Below are 15,687 nucleotides of genomic sequence, written 5' to 3' on the forward strand. Positions count from 1 at the left end.
CGTTGACTGGGGCAGTGATTGTCAACAATGGAGTAGAATAGGGTAAGGATGTATTGTAACAAACTTCCTTCACATATAAGGCCAGGTTGAGGTCTTGTGGCACAGGCGAGGCCAAGACTAAGTCATACCTGTGCAAGTCCTCAAGTGCTCCCTTTTTGTCTGGTTTAAGTCCAGTAGTTCGGCACCTCAGTTGGTGTATAGTTTTGCTTGTGCATAAGATTGTGTTTCCTCTTCTTACGTCCCTATCTCTGTCTGTCGACCATCTGCTTTGATTTGTGTATTATTTAGAGAGACGTCCATATTTTTCCCCTGTTGGGGAAATTATTACTCTCTAGACAAGAAACCTTTGCCTCAGTCTGAGTAGGTCAAAGTGTTTGTGTTTTTCCTCTACTGTTCTACTATTTAGTTGTTAAGGCCTACCACCTACTTATAATCTTGTCTTTCTTTGACACTTTGGACATTGCTTGGGTTTCTGAAAGTACAAGGTAACCGGGCTGATAAGCTGTGCATTCTGTTTTTGCGATCAAAGGCCTCTCTGCTTATAAAATGGAATGGATATATGGGGAGGGAGAGAATGATCTGGGAGAGAGCAAATAAATGGTACAGAAGAAAGAACTCCTTGTGGACATTGATTATTACTGGACTTCTGTGGTTTATTTTATCCCGATACATGCAACACTGAGTCGGCTAGACATTGAATCCTCGAGGAGGTCAAGATCCCTCAACAATCAAGAATCCTTTCGATCACGACGCGGTTCGAGGGTAGAAATCCACATCACCCCTTATGTATCTTAACAAAACCATTTTTTTGTTATAAATGTGCATGGGGATAAAGATGAATAAACAAAAAAATCCACACCCCCTCCCCGTCCCCATCCCCATTGTTGTCCCCATTTATTTTCCATGCATGTTGCACTGTCCCGTTAATGTTATGGGAGCTGTCACCAGCTCTACAAGATCAATCTACTCTGATGATAGGAGCATGAACAAGAAAACATCAGCCAGAAAATTAACAAGACATCTGCCAGATAATTGAGCAGTACATGTGTACTGAGTCCCGTCTCTCTGAAATTAGCTTGTTTGATTACTCCTTTACCTGCTGCACTTATGCTCACCTCACCTTTTGGTGCTGCCTGAGGAATGTTTTTCGCTAAAGTCTTTCATGAACCGGTTTGGCAAGTGATGGATAATGGTTGGAACTTGTCATTTATTCCGGGTGCTGGTGATAACTCACATACTTTTTGTGAAATGGACGGTGGGATTTTTTCTGTCCATCAACAAACTGTTGTGGGAGATGGATTCTCTGGCTTCATATCCTTCCAATGGATGTTGCACATGTTGATGCTATGCCCTGCCTGCTAAACACCACGTGGCTAGTTTATAGCTGGGTCAATATTCAAACCAATGTGAAGCAGTTCGAGGTATTTTTTTAACTTTTATGCTGTCCTACAAGCCCATTCAACATCTATTTATCTGTCCCCTCATACTGTTGTGGTGCCGGGTGTCGGCGGCGAGCACGACCGCTAGATGTAGCAGTAGAGTCGGCTCCACCCAACGCCTGAAATCTAGATCGTGCTCTCGGAGAACTCCGAGAGGCACGGGTCCCAAACAGGACCGTGGTCGCCAATAGTTTGACGGTGCGAGGTAGGGTCCACTTGTCTAATTCCAATTTACCGAAGTACTCACGCCGTCCAACTACTGGGGGAACCACACCCTCGGCGACTCTGTCCGATTTGAGTCACAGTAACGGCTCGGATCCGACGGAACTGAGCGGAGTTACCAGAGCCGCAGACTGAATGCACAATTTACCCTCGCTATTTCTCAACACGCACCGTGCTAAATCAATGAAAGAAACACAGAAACGTGCTGAAACATTTAACAGGGGATTTATTTTTAATGGGGGGTGTGGGGGAAAAATTTATATTAATGTATTTTAAATTGCAACAAATGGAGTTTCAGAAATGTAACTTTTATGCTGCAAGTTGAATTGGCTGTCATTTCTGGCCAAAAGACTTTTGCCCTAAATCATAAGAAATGTGTTGTTCTGGAGCAGAGTGACCGAGCTGATAAATGAACCTTTGCTTAGAAATGTACAAAGTGGCTTTTCGTATAAAGGACACGTCTACAGTCTGGGTGAATATCCCCCAACCTCTCTCTCACGAAGTATAAAATGCTTTGAAATCTGAAATTGTTTTCAGTGCAAGCACGTGAGGAAGTATAGTTTCTCAGTGGCTTGTACTCCTCGGAACTGACCAAGTACCAAGTTAGAATAAAACTCTCTGATGTAATGTGGAAGTGAATTGAATCGGGTTGGTCTAACTGTTAACTAAAGTAAGAATAAATGAAATAGAACCAAATAATATTGCAATCAAATGGGGATTCTTAAGTTCATTGTACAAGGGTGAGAAGTGTATGGTGTATAATTAGGAAATAAATTGTTTCACAAGGAAGGACTTGTGTGGACATCAGTTTTATCAGTGTCGATAGGGTTTTTGTAGGATTATATAATCAAATCGGACAAACATTAAACTCTGTCTGAAGTCAAATAGGATTCCACAATCGGCCAGTTAGAATCCTTCAGGAGGACAATGATCACAACAAGGTGGGTTTTAAAAAATCCACGTCAGGGGGAAGGGAACAAAACAAAGAGCAGAGTTATCTGACTAAAAGAAATGCAGTCAATGTACAAGCGAAAAGCACTTAACAATTATACTTAGACAAGAAAGGGCCCAAGGACACACACACGCACACACAAATACCCAAAAGAAGAAATGATGGCCGCCACCCTTACTGATACCCCCAGCTCGGAGGGAAGGTGAGCTGGAGGTAAGGAGAACGTGGTGGCTACCTGGCTGCGAGCGCGCGACTCGACGTCCACACCTTCCCGGGGCTTCAGTCGCCAAAAGCACGGACCAGGGTAGCCGAACCCAGAGGAGGTGAGACGAGGTGGTCTCCGGGGATGAGATGGTCGTCCACTTGTAGTTCTGCACCAGACGAGATGCCTCGGATGCGCGCGATGCCGTCAAACCCCCCAGACCGAAGTGCCTCGAACAGACGGAACGCAATTATTCCTTTCTTTTTCCTTTTGTCGTCCTTCTCGGGTGCGGTCCGCTCATCCGTGGCCTGCTCTCATTGGGCGAACCTCATGTCGCGGCTCCGCCTTCTACAAAAGACCACCCCAGCTCTGATCTGCTTGTCGTCCATTGGCCACAAAATGACGCATACCCTTATTTGACGTCAGGCCAGAACGAAACGCTTTGTGAGTGTGCGAAGAGCGCGGACAATCCCATGAGCAGTGTTGTTGTAGTTGTTGGTGATGTAAAAATGTAAAAGAAAGCCCTGACTATCAAAATAACTCTGCAGCGCATGAACATTTAATTCCCATTCGATTAGGGACAGGACCCTAATGATAAACACACACTTACCGATATAACTGTTCTATAAGGACCTCAATGTTGAGTGCAGTAAGCTTCCAGATTCGTAACACTAACCCCCTCCCGTTGTTACAGACTGGTCCCAAGTCGTCAAATTTGCGTGTAACCACCATGTGTAAGTTCTCCCAAGTGCATGTTACCTGCGGATCCCTGAGTGTGACATTTTTTCACACATGTTCCAAAAATAAATAACCTAGTGTGCTGTGTAACTAAACTAACAGACTCACACGAACAACTTAAATACATTGGCGGTGATAAGACAAACAGCAGGTGGGTTAAACTTATTTACAATCTTAACTAATATTTACACTAACCATGGCCCAGAACCTGTCATCTGTGGGAAAAAAGAAAGTCATTGCAGATGCAGCGCATGAACACTTAATTCCCATTAAACTAGGGATGGGACCCTAACTATAAACACACACTTACCGATATAACTGTTCTCTTAGGACCTGAATGTTGAGTGCACTAAGCTTCCAGATTCGTAACAATACGAAATAACTTGCCCCCCAATAATTAGTTGCACCCCTCTGTACAAACTACACATGCTGTGATGTTTCATGTAATTGGCAGGATGGTTGGTATGGCCCTCAGTGAAGAGCTGGATCATTGGTTTTATATGTGGTGAAAACAAGATTAGCAATCAAAACTGTCCCCTCATTGAACAATTTTGGCAACAGAAAATATGGGGATTTCCCTTGTCCCAACATCCATTTATTTCTCAATCGATTCAAACTATTGATCTTCCTCCTCATTTTCATGTCACTATCGTTGCAATAAGTTTATTACTTGCCCATGGTTAAGGCTCACTTTTTCTCATTCATCCTTAAAAAAAACCCCGGTGGCCAAGAAGTTTTGTAATTACTATTATCTGGGCAGATGTGGTGGATGGATAATTTGTGAAAGGGTATGACAGTCCATCTGAATATTTTTCTCCAATGACATTTACCTCTTGTTACAATGCCAGTGCCATGCCAGGGGGAATTCCAATTATGGGCATCCACTTTTATGCCTCTTGCAGAAGTTGCACCAAAATTGGTCCCTTGGGGAAAATTCATTCACTTAGCCCTGCCATCAAACTTGCCGTCACATTTTACCCAAATTCTTCAAAATGTCAAAGGGTAAACCCATGGACTCTCATCCCAAAGATGTTCATTTTAATCCTCATGTGACTTCCCATGTCACAACTCAATGGGTGTTCACATTTCTCTGCCATCAAACTTGCCGTTAACATTTTACCCAAATTCTTCAAAATGTCAAAGGGTAAACCCATGGACTCTCATCCCAAAGATGTTCATTTTAATCCTTATGTGACTTCCCATGTCACAACTCAATGGGTGTTCACATTTCTCTTTCATACATCAGCAGCAGGGAATTCACTTTGGTAGTCACGTGCCTTTCAGCATGGCTGGCCTTCTTGAGATAATGGAGATGCTGATCTTAATCTCTCCACTGGGAACTGTTGTCAAGCACCTGCTGTTCCTTTTTTGAGATACTCCACAATGCCATGACAATGAGCCCACGGTAGTGATGCTGAGGATTTCCTCGCTTTCAGAAACTTGCATACTTCTTTTAGAAATCTGATTTTAATGTCATCCCTACTCTGTTGGAAATTCTTGGAAATCCATTATGAGGATACAAATCCCTCTTTGAGGTGCTTGCACTATCACACTAATTTTTTTTTGCATTGGCAAAGGAAATGACACACACCACTTAATGAAGTAGTTATTGACTCCAACTATGTTACACATTCCATTGCAAAGTGAGTTTTTGTTTCAAGAGTTCAGAAGAGCAGCTTTCCAAGACTGGTTGAGCAATGAAAAGTGAGAATGAATAAGGCCACATATAGAAGTCCACCAACTTGTACACTTGCTTTGGTGCCTCACTCTTTCATGCATGAATGGTTTGCACAACTTCTCTTACTCGAATGCACATTAAAGAGCTACTGCTACAAACACTCCAAAAAATTGAAATTTGCCACATTCCCTTTCACATTTATAGCCAGGTTAATTAATTTATAGCAAATGACTAATCCCCCACATGTGGCCGAAGGAAAGCAAGCGGTCAAGCTCCTTCACTGTGGTAAAGCACCACAGTGCAATGGAATACCACCTGAGGTGTTCAAAAACAGACCACTTGCCCTCAAAAGGAGACTTTTGAGGATTTCCCTGAACATCTGAGAATCAGAGACATTACACAAGAATTGAAGACCATAATCCTGCCACTCCTCAAGTGGAAGGACTCCAAGTCAGACTGCAGTGCTTACAGATAATCTCTCTCCTATCCATTACCAGCAAGGTGCTTTCCAATCTGCTCCTGATGAGACTGATGTCCACCCTTACAGAAAGCAGAATTGCAAATTGAATTTTGGCCTGGCACAGGAACTACCAGCATCACCTTCGCTGGGAAGCAAATCCAGGAACAATGTTGGGAACAACAGAAAGTTATCTTGTTATGAATCTGGAAAGCATTCACATTCACACATACAGTTGACCCAAAGTTTAGTTATTTCGTTAAGTATATGTGGACAGTTAGAATCCCTCTCTTATGTCTAATGGGAATTTCATGTGTGCGCTGCGAGTTTCTTTCTCGTTCGTTTTCTACATCAATCCCCTCCACTCCTTCAGCTCCATTATGCACGTGTTCAAGGCCACGAACGTAGACAGAGTTTCCATCGCTTCAGAGCCGACTCCACCCAAGCGTGATGGAATGTTCCTGTCGTCCAATCAGGGGTGAGATCACTTCAGCTCTGACTCTGCCCCATCAAAAAAGAATGTCTCCGCTGTCGACACTGTGGAAGGCAAAAGAGCCTCCCTAGGGGGAGGAGCACCGAGACGCCAACACGCCCCTCCTCCAATCGCTGTTTGCCACCACAACACCCGAAAACGCCCCGTCCAATCTGGAGGAGAGTTACCCAAGAACAGATCCCGCCACTCCGCACGGCGGAGGGATAAGAAGAATCGTCAGTCGTTCAGACAGGTCTTCAAGATTGGGGATTTTTTTTCCTTGGTTCCTTGGAGGTCGTTCCTTGCTTCTGGTCTGCTGGGCTCTCCTGGTCGTCGGTCATCGTTTGTGGCTGGCGGGTCATTCATAGGATCCTGGCAGCGCTCATTGGATTCTGGTTCATGGGTTCGAGTCCCACCGTGGTGGGTTGTGTTGGAGCGCTCGAGTTGGGGATCCCCGTTCCCTTCCACGGAATCCGAGCTCCACAAGTGCGAGTCAGAAAAACCACACGAGGCTGCCAGGAACCTGACCAAACTCTAACCCCCCAGCTTGCCTATCCTCCGTGGCTGAAGGTTCCGAATGAAGGTCAGTTGGCGCCATTTCTTTTTGAGTGTGTGTGTCCATCTGTGGCCAGTCTTGTAAGTAAAACTGTTAAGTGATTACCATTGTACATTTTCCTGCATTTATATTTGTGATTAAGTCTGCTCTGTGTTTTTTCCTCCCTATTGCCGATTGTAAATAAATAACTGTTAAATGTTCCAGTTTGTTGTCTGTGTTTTCTTTAATTGACCCAGCATGGTCCGGGCTTGAGAATTAGGGAGACCGATTGTGCCGTAGATTGTTATTTGGGCCAGCGCAGCTTTGGTAATTCCCGCTCGGTTACGCCGGATCCGAGTAAGTAACAGCGACTCGGTTCGGCCAAAGCCGGCTGAGAGTGTGGCTTCCTCGGTAGCTCGAAGGCGCGGATAATGAGGTAAATTGGAATCAGACAAAAAGACCCTAACCGCGCGGTGAAATATTGGTGTCCAAGGTCCATTAAGCGACCCGTCGACTTCGGAGTTATCCGGAGTGATGACCTTCAATTCCGGGTGTTCGGGGGAGATGGCCCAACTGCTCCATCTAGCGGTCCTTCCCCACCCCCGAACCCAGCACCACAACAATATTCCAGCCTTTCTGTATCTGACAAAGGCATTTGACTCAGTCAAAAGAGATGCCTTGTGGTGGATTGTCAAGAAGTTTGGGTGCCCCAAAAAGTTCACAGTACCTCGTATGCTGCTTGCAAAAGTGGGCTTTGTATCTTTGAACCAGACTGCTTTTGTCAATAGGAAATGTGGTGGGAGTCCAGGCACCATTAGTGCAGCAAATGGAGCAAGGGAGTGAGAGATTTTTCTAGGGTGGGCCTCTTCAGCCACAAGTAGATGATAAATGTTGATTCTGGGATGTCCATTTCAATGAATGGGGAAAACGCAAAAAACTATCTGACCAAGCTCCAAAACTCAAAATGTGAGACGCACTTCCTACCCACCTCCCATACAAGCTAATGAAAAATTGAGACTTACTGATTAAAGCACATCTTTCCCCCTAAATAATCACAGTCCTTTCATATTTTCATTACACTCAAAGAGCGAACAAACGAATATTTGTCCATGTTCTACTTTTTGGAATAACTTAATTTTCTTATAACATTCATTTCCACAGAGTATATTCACAAAGAATAACTTGGAACTTGGTTCTTGGTTTAAGTATCATTGTTGAGCAAAGATGAAATGATAAACTACTCTTAATGCTCTTGTCTGACCAACTCCTGAGCCACATATCATTTTGAGATTGTAGTAAATTGTTTTTCCATTGTTCAATTGATAACCATCAAAGTTTTCAGTCCATTCAAGGGTATTTCTTTTTCTTTACATCCTCCAACATATTTGTAATTAAATTTATCTGCTTATTTGTTTTATCTACTTTTACCTCGGTTATTTATTCAATAAGACTTATTTGATATTTATCACATTCATTATTTTTTCCATTTAAATACCAAGGCTGATTACATCTCCACTCTTTGGTTTGGTAATTGCTTGGTTCTATCATTTATAAATCAGCAAAAAAGATGGTAGTAGCCCATTAAAACCCCCAACAAAATATCTTAATACTTAAATATCTTAACACTTGCACTTATAACCATAAGGGAGATGATTGATTCCATTCTCTAAAATATATCTTTTATCATCAAAAGCTTCAAATGCTTTCTTAGTTACCTCTTCTGCATACAAATGATGTTTCTAACTTCTTATTGTATTCATTTTTCTACACTCTTCCTTCTTTGAGGTGAAACAGTTTTAATAATGTTTGAAGTTTCTTGTTTTACTTGATTATATTTTTCTTTATTCCCCTGAGCTTCTTCTCACACCCTTCAATATTATTATTATTATCAATACACTTACAAGCATAAGACTTTGATCTCAATCTGATAAATTCACTCATTACCTTCCCACCCAATTCATCTTTAAACTTACCACTAACCTTTTTATTCTTTGATGAAAACAACACATCACCTGACTCATAATTACTTGTATCATATATATCAATATTATCAATCATATCCTCATATACATCACTTGTCTTAATTTCTAATATAAAACTATCTGCATCCCATATAACAATGACACATTATCCTTATACTTTGATTTTAAATTCTTATAGTAATAGTCATACATTAACGACTTTGATAAGTCAATAATTGATGTTCTGAAATAAATAGGTTTATCCATTTCAATACTCTCTTTTTGTAAAATTAATAGCACAAAAGTTCTCTGAAAACACCTCTGCTCGCTTAAAACTTGGTCTATTAATTAACTTTGAAGCCTGTTTCCAAGATGTAGCAAGTCTTATGATTGCCTATTCCTCACATTTTCCATAGTCTTTCCAAATACAACATTATTCATTAATTTATAAAAGCCCTTCTCAAAATCTGTTTTTGCTTCTGTTCTCCTTTTTGTATTAAAATCAATATGCTTCTTTAACCAATGACTTTGTTTAAATTTCGAAATCCGATGAATTTTCCTCACTCTCAACCCAGCAGGTAAATATTACCTCAAGTTCCTTGATGCAAAACATAACTTTCTTTATCATTTAATGTAGTAAGTAATTTTTCTGTAGATTTACCTTTCATATCAAATGACTGTTGGTAATCACTTTACCATTATTTTCTTGGACTTTCTTTATCAGAGGCATAGGGGGGGTCTTTATGTTTGTTATGAAGTTCTTCTGAATATTTTAAATGAATCTCCAAATAATATCCAACTTCTGCTTCTTCCAATTCTTTTTGAGAGGAGATAACAATGTCTTGTAAAACTTTTTCAGAATGTTTTTCTTTAACCCATTTAAGTTTTCCATAAAGTAAAGATTGAGACATAGACCACCCATACAAATTGTTCGCATCATAATTCATCAGGTCAGAGTTTTCCTCATTTTTATTATAATCAGGAAGATATTTGTTATTTGCTTCAGCATAGATCTTGGAACATACTTTGGATATTCCTCCTCTTTTTTGCCTTCTCGCTCATTATCATTTCTATATCACTGATTAATTTCAAATCCTGTTATGTCATTTTTAACATGGCACTCCAAGCCAAACCCGGGGCTGTGTAATAGTGAGCGGGGTCTAATCAATAACAATTTTTATTTCGACAGACTGTTCTAAAAGTCTCAAACACATCAGTCAATAATAATACATCATGCTTGAGATACAAATCGTGATAATCTCCAAGATTCTTTGTCTTAAATTTCTCCCAAACCTTTGTAGCTTGTGTGTAATCTCTATCGGAAAAATGAGTTTTATTCAACTTGTGATAGAAACTTTCCCTTGAAGGAAGTTGTGTTTCTTTAATCTTCTCAAATTAATCCACAGAGTCATGTGGATGTATTCCCTTTTGTGATAAGAGAGCAATCTCTTCTTGATTTGAGAAATGTGATTTAAGATTCGGTAAGTTTTTATATTTGATGCAAAGTTAGATCATGGACTTCCCATAAACTTGACTGTGTCAACAAATCTGGTATGTCATGGGTTATGGGGGATGTATGAATTTTTTTGTGAATGACATGTATTTTTCAACTTTGTTAGGAATGGCAGAAATATCTCCAGATGTCTTTGAAACTTCATTTATAAATAGATGTGTGTCATAGTGAGCGTTGTTGTGAAGAAAGACAGGAATAATGTTTGGGGGCTTGTAATTAAGACTACAATGAGAATGAGCTGGACTTCCAAATTTACCATAAAGATGACAATGCTCCTGAGCTTTTACCTCTCCCTCAATTTTCTCCTCACAAATATGACAGACATTGTTATTCCTAAATTCCCTTTTCTCTCCCTTTGTTTATGATATTGGTTTTATAGGTTTTAACCATTATTTCTCTTGGTCTGAAACAAACTTTTTCCAATCGTTATACAAACTCCTCTGAAGCATCTCCTCCTCACAAATGTTCTAACTTGTATTTATCACCAACAGATTATTTGATATAATAACAGAAACCAGAATAAGTATGTTTTTGATCTTTATTTGTGTATGATTTATTTGGATTTGGAGAAAAAGTCGCTATCTTTTCAAGGATACTTTCAAAATCAACATATATCACAAAGGGATTCCTGTTAGATTTGTTGTAATTTTTGAATGACATAATCTTTCCTATTTTTGGAATATTAATTATGGTTGATTTATGATTACATCAGTATATTGAATGTTGATATAATCGTTCTTTCGTATGAAAGAAGTTGAGACATCTCTTACAGGGATATGTTTTATTTGTACTGTTGAAAACTTGTGAGGTGATTAGTCTTGATAATTTTTTGATTTTAGCATAACGTGAATTTTTCCCTGAACTATAACAAAGAAGGTCAATGTCAGGTCAGGTCAGGTATGGGAGCATGTGCCAGAACAGCGCGTCGCTGCGTCCACTTTCCGCCGGTACTCCAGGGGCCTCCGTCTGGCCATCCCCCAGGCAGATGCCAGGCCCATCCCCATCTCCTTGAGATGATGGTCAACCTGCTGCAACCATGAGGCACGTGGTCGGCCCACTGGCCTCCTCCACTCATGAGACTCCCTCGCTGAGAGAATCTGGTGAGCAGGATCAGCGTCAGGAAAACGAGCCACATGTCCATACAGCCGCAGCTGACGCTCACGGACTATGCAGGTAACAAATCTCATCCGAGTCTCTCTCAGCAACCGCTCGTTGGACACAAAATCCGACCAGCGATAGCCAAGGATTCTCCGAAGAGACCTGGTACCAAAGGAATTAAGTCTCCGTCTCAGATCCTTGGTCAAAGTCCAAGTCTCGCACCCATAGAGCAAGACTGGAAGTACCAAGGACCTGAAGACTCGGACTTTCGTCCTCCCGCACAGGTACCGGCAGCGCCACACCCCATGATCCAGTGAATCCATGACTCCCCAGGCCCGACCCAGACGTCTATTGACCTCCGGCTCACAACCTGCGGAGACATGAATATCACTGCCAAGGTAAGTGAATCTATCCACGACCTCAACATCCTCACCACAAACAGACACAGACAGGACAGCAGCATCCAAGATGTCACCGAAAGCCTGGATCTTTGTTTTGACCCAAGAAATCCGTAATCCCAACGGCTCCGACTCCTCATTCAGCACCTCGAGGGCCCCCAAGAGGATGTCTAAAGTCTCCGCAAAGATGACTGCATCATCTGCAAAATCAAGGTCCGAGATCTTGACATTGCCAAACGATGCACCGCAACTTGATCTCTCCGACATCCTCCCAAAAATCCAGTCCATACAAGTGCTGAAAAGTGTGGGGGCAAGTACACATCCCTGACGAACTCCAGTAACAACTGGAAATAAGTCAGAGGCGGTACCACCACACTTCACAGCACTCTCAGTACCAGAGTAGAGTTCAGACATCAGATCGATCAGTTTCGGTGGCACCCCACGAAGACCAAGAATCCTCCAGAGGACATCCCGATTCACTGAATCGAACGCTTTACAGAGATCAACATAGGCTGCAAGCAGCCCCTGCCGAAACTCTCGTCTGCGTTCAGTGAGGACACGAAGAGCAAGGATACGGTCAATCGTTGACCTCTTTGGTGTAAAGCCTGACTGCTCTGGACGCTGGTGCTCAAGCAGATGGTGGCGAACCCTATCAAGAATTATCCGAGCAAAGACCTTGCCCGGCACTGAGAGCAGCGTCACCCCTCGGTAGTTGTTGCAGTCTTGGCGATCACCCTTCCCTTTCCAGAGAGGGACAACAAGGCCCCTCTTCCAGTCAGTTGGGATGATGCCTGTGTTCCAGGCAGAGCACAAAACTGCATGCAACGACGCGAGTGCAGCATTTCCACCAGCCTTGAGAAGTTCAGCATGGATGCCACAGATCCCTGCAGCTTTGCCCCGTTTCAACTGGTTCACCGCAGCCCGTGTTTCCACAAGCGATGGTGGACCACAGTTGATTCGAGGGTCAGCAACAGGGATTGTAACACCCTTGATGTCCAACTCGACAGCTGGGGGATCAGCCTGGTACAACCGCTCAAAGTAACCGGCCCAGCGGGCCTTCACTTCAGACTCCTCTGTCAAGAGCCTACCACTCTCTGCTCGAACTGCAGTGCTCCGAGGGATGGGCTTGGATGAACGTAATGCGCGAATTCCCCTGTAAGCGGGACGAGAATCACCTGTCCACAGGTGATGCTCTACCCCCTCACAGATTCCTCGCACATAGGCCTCCTTGTCCACCCTCAGTGCACGTACAGTTTTACGCCTCAGCTCCCTGAACAGCTCAGCTCTGCCATTCAGCCTGGCCCTGCGACTCTGGTCAATGGTATCCAGTGTCCCTTGAGAGACAAAATTCTTCTTTGCCCTGCGGTGAACTCCAAGGCATCCACCGGCAACATCAAGGACGGTGGTCTTGAAGGTGCTCCACAACTCTTCAGGACCCCCAAAGCACCCAGACCCCCCAAGTGTCCACTCAGCCTGTTCGCAAACTCCTCAGCTACTCTCTCATCCCTGAGCTTGGCAACATCCAGCCTAGGCTGGGATGGTACCATTCTCCAGGATTTAAGGTGCAGCTTTAGAGTTGCTACAACAAGCCTGTGGTCAGTATTGAGGAACTGAGCACTCCGGTAGACCCTGCAGTTCTGGATCATCCTCCAACGACCGTCAATGAGGACATGGTCAATCTCCTTTGCCACACCGCCAGCGTTGGAATACCAAGTCCAGCGATGAGCTTGCGGGCGCTGAAACCATGAACCAGCCACCCTAAGTCCATGACTTCTTGCAAAGTCAAGGAACTTAGTGCTATTCTGGTTCATAGTTCCTGACCCATGGGGACCAACACACACCTCATAACCATCCCTATCAGTTCCAGTCGATGCATTGAAATCCCCCAAGACTAGAAGTGTATCTCGTCTGGGGCACTGATCAACCACAGACTCGAGTGTGGCGTAGAATGCATCCTTCACGGTAAGATCACTCGCCTCAGTCGGAGCATAAATAGAGACCAGGGAAATGACACCTAAGGAGTGACGAATCCTTAATCTCATAATACGCTCGTTGACCGGTGTTACCTCAATTATCATTGGGGTCAGCTTATTAGACACAGCTACAGCAACTCCTTGGGTATGGTAACCATCAGAGCGACCAGACCAATAGTAGGTGTAACCACCCACCATTATCTCGCCGCAATCCGGTCTCCGAACCTCAGAGAGAGCTGCAATCCCGATGTCCAAACGCTTGAGCTCAGATGATAACAGAGACAGGTGATCATCCTCTCTTAGGGATAGGACATTCCAGGCACCCACCCGAAGGGACCGCCTCAGGTTAACCCAAGGAGACCGCCGTCTGGTGGACGACACCTCAGCACCACTCCGACACACTCTCCCGCAATCTGACCCAGGGATGTTACCCCGTGGTTTCCCTCCTATCAAAGATTGGGGGTCCCGAAGGCTTTGCCCCAATCCCATCATCCGGTGAGCTGCCCTGCGAAGGGAAGCTGCACAGGAGGTACTCCCACGGAGTAGGTTTTCAGATTTTTTTGCGTTTTTGCGTTTTGCGGAATGAAGGGTTTTACGGTGGCCGGAGTGCAAATCCTGCCACCAACCTCCTAATTAGAAGTAACCCAACTGCAGGAGGACGTCCGCAGACACAGTTGGGCACTAGATATGGATGGCCGTTGGCTCACAAGGAGCTCCTCCGCCCTTTGACAGGTTTTGTTTTTAATCCTGCTGGGTGTCCATATCCAAACACCCCCCTCACCAGAAAACCTGGTGGGGGAGACGGTTTAGTCGCCGACAACCCGACCATGGAACAGGTTAGTACAGGTTTACATGGTACCTGTAGCAGGTCACAGATCGAACCTGACCTGACAAAAGGTCAATGTGTGTTTCATAATTTTCACAATTATTTGCAATTTTTAATATTTGAACTTTGTATCTGTTAATCCACATATATTAACAGATAGATTATTCATTTTCTCAAATTTAGGAATATCTCTCAATGACATTGGAAACGTTAAATCTTTAACAATTAGCATATTCTCATATTTCTTATAATGTTCAACCCTTTCAGGTTTCCATTGTGGATGATTAAGTGGGCAAGAACAGACCATAGAAAACATTTATTATCTTTGTTTTTAATATTGACAACTGCTTTCTTAAGTTTTAGCTCTTTTGGGAAATCAATAGAAGAAGAAGCTTGAAGAGGATCTGTTTTTAAGATGTGTATATGTAAGAATATTATTTTTGTAATAGCAAATCCACTCCCGACTACAGTGTTATCAACATTTTGTTCTTGTCTCTGGAGTTCATCACAAACATCACATCTTACAAAATCTTGAAATGATGAGATAAAGTGAAGGTTTGGCCTCATATAGGGAGTAGCTTCAGCACCTTCTCCTACCATGTTCAATTTTACTCCGTTATAAAACTTAAAAGTTTTCATTTCACTTAATGTGTTTTAATTTACAGTTTCAACACTTTGTTTAACCATATTAACAGCTTCAATGATTCAAGATGGTCCGGGGTCTTCAAAGTGAAACAATCTTAATTTTATATTTCCTTCAAATGCCCCATCAGAGTATTCAATAGAGAATTTTGTATCCCCTTCCCTTTCTTCATTATTTTTGTATTTGCATGATTAAAGGTGTCGACTATAATTTTTTGAAAGAATATCAATATTACATATATCACAAAGTTTTGTTTCTTGTTCAAATGGAGATATTTGTCTGAAAAGATTGAATGGGTTTTTGTTGGTTTGAAGGTGTTTTTTTTTATAACATTTATATTCATGATTACAAACGTCGCAGTATGTTGTATTCATCATATTTATGCAGCAAAACTTTGCAAAAACTAAAATTTTCTTAATGAAAATTCGATTTAATTTATAGGTGAATCTGTTCTTAAAACCATTTTATTCACCAACTTATTTTACTTTATAAATACAATGCAACAAGACACAAAAGACAAGTTTCAATCAATGTCTACATTTGTAAAATATACTGAGAAATATGTCGAGGATGTAAAATT

This window comes from Eptatretus burgeri, chromosome 1 (assembly GCF_056783735.1).
Source record: "Eptatretus burgeri isolate ZD-2024b chromosome 1, Ebu_testis_v1, whole genome shotgun sequence".
Classification (NCBI taxonomy): domain Eukaryota; kingdom Metazoa; phylum Chordata; class Myxini; order Myxiniformes; family Myxinidae; genus Eptatretus; species Eptatretus burgeri.